Below are 2254 nucleotides of genomic sequence, written 5' to 3'. Positions count from 1 at the left end.
CTTCAATAGGGGCAGGTGAATGGTCAACTCTGGATCCGGTGCTGGTGGACAGGCCCAGTGCCAGCTCCCGTGCCCAGAGGGGCAGCTCACACGGGTCTTCCTGGAGAGAAATTTGTCGCAGTTCCTGCCCGGGGTTCTTGCCACCTCCCACCAGGACAGCACTGGGCGGCAACTCCCTGAAGGTGGCGCGCATGCGCAGGCCTCCACCTGTCAGGTGGACGGCAAGCTCCCACTGGTGCTCGAGGGTCGCGGGCGCTCAGGAAGGGGACGGACCTTCCACCCAGGCCTCGGGGAAAGCAGACGCAGCTAGGTGGAGCAGTAGGCTTCGGGTGCCTCCCAGGCTTGGACGGCCTGGTCCACGCAGGAGGTTGAGATTCGCCAGCAGCACCCCGCACAGACAGCCGTCATCAGCCAGGTGGGGGGCAAGGGCCGAACCCCGCTCAGGGCAGTGGTCCTGGTTCCACTGCTGCACGGGGCCGGTAATCCTCCAGGAGCCCCACCGCCTCTCAGCTGAAGCCGAGGAGGCCTCTGAAGCCAGCAGTCTTTAGCTTCTATTTCCAAAAACTGACTTTGGGAGGGTAGTCCTGCTTCCTCCATGCAGACTGCGGGAGCTTCCAGGACTCAAGGTCCATCAGGTCCATCAGCTGCACCATCTTGCCTTCATTCTCCCGGGTCACGAAGGCCTCCTTATCAGCATCACACCTGGGAATGGGAAGGCCCAGCCTTTAAAGTCAGGCTTTGGCTGCCAGGGCAGGTCACCTCGGCGCTGGCGCTCACAGATCAAGCGGGTCAAGCTCAAGTTCTTGCAGCAGCATTCCCAAAGGACCTCCGGAGCTGCCGCCGCAGCCAGGAGAACAATGTGAGGACGACATTACAGGAAGAGCAAATAGTAAGTACAGAAACCCCAAGGGGAGAACGAGATTGACGTGCACAGGTACAGAAAGAAAGCCAGTGTAGCCAGAGTTTAGGGATTAAAGGGCATGGTAAAAGAAATGTACGGAGAATCAGGCAGAGACCAGATTATGTAATATTTTACAGACCATAGTAAGGAATTTGGATTTTCTTTTAGTTGGTTTGGGAAGTTGTTGAAGAGCTTAAAGCAGGGGAGGCATATACTCTGAGTGGCTTGTTTCCTGTATGGAGAATGTGCTGTAGAAAATACTCATCAGTAAAATGGTATCAAGATAGTACCTACCTCAGAAAATTGTTTCAAGTATTTAATGAGTGGATGTATGTAAAACTCTTAGAATAGTACCTGATATATAATAAGCACTACAAAAGTGTGTTAAATAAAAAAATAAGGGTTTATTCAAAGTTATTTTCAGAATTATGAATGCAAAGGTGCTTGTGATTGTGGAAAAACAAAACTATTTCAAACAATATCAATAGGGTAGGTTATCTTTAGGGTAGGGAATAACTGAGCACATCCTATCTGATTATTGAACTCATTCTTTCTTCAGTCCCAGTTCTGTGATTATCTGTTGTAGAAAAATTTGTAAGCCCATACTTTGAATATAATAGGTACTATACCCAGATTTGAATTAAAATAACTGAGTGCAAATTCTGTTAGGGTGGGTATTCTCTATCTTTTTTTTTTTAAGTGTCTCACAGTACCTACTAAGTAAGGTTCTCTGTATGTAGATGGCCATCCAAATGGGCAGGCATTAGAAGGAGGGCATTGAAATTGAAAAGTATTAAAGAGTGTAAATATTTGAGGACTGTGAGCACAAAGTGGAAGATTAGGGGGGAAAATCACAAGAATAGAGGTAAGTCATTTTTGTAAAAGTTGGACATTTAGCAATTAGTTGTACAGATATTATATCTGAAGACACTCCTTTATATTGAAATAAAAAGAGTTTTCTGATCAGGTCAATTTTAAGCACTCTTATAAATTAAACAATAAACAATAAAGTCAACAGACATATAGAAAAATTGAGCTATACACATATTCTGATAAATCTTCTAAAAGCTCTTGAAAATGATCTCTTCACAAAGCCCACGGATGACTTCCATTAATTCAAATGGAAATTTTGCATATATTGTACATCAAGTGGAGATAAAGTTCTTTTTATGTTCAACTCTATAAATTCTGTACTGTACATTAATTGTTTTGATGTATGATAAAAAGTATGGATTATGCGTAATGCACAAAGCTTTAACAGATGAATGGAGAATAATTGAAGCTTAACACTTCCACTTCCTTAAAAAGGTGAATACATTGGAGAGAAAGAAGTATATGTGTTTTACACCCAGT

At 44.5% G+C, this 2254-nt stretch overlaps 1 pseudogene; it reads right to left on the bottom strand.

The window, feature by feature from the left end:
• Positions 1-256: 256 nt before the first annotated feature.
• On the bottom strand, positions 257-871 carry LOC114208092 (alpha-ketoglutarate-dependent dioxygenase alkB homolog 4 pseudogene; annotated as a pseudogene).
• Positions 872-2254: the final 1383 nt, after the last annotated feature.

The sequence above is a fragment of the Eumetopias jubatus genome, unplaced genomic scaffold, assembly GCF_037043125.1.
Source record: "Eumetopias jubatus isolate StellerSeaLion01/CBP00866 unplaced genomic scaffold, mEumJub1_p1.0 scaffold_4, whole genome shotgun sequence".
Classification (NCBI taxonomy): Eukaryota; Metazoa; Chordata; class Mammalia; order Carnivora; family Otariidae; genus Eumetopias; species Eumetopias jubatus.
Note: the sequence above shows the minus strand (reverse complement) of the source record. Positions and strands in the feature narration are given on the sequence as shown.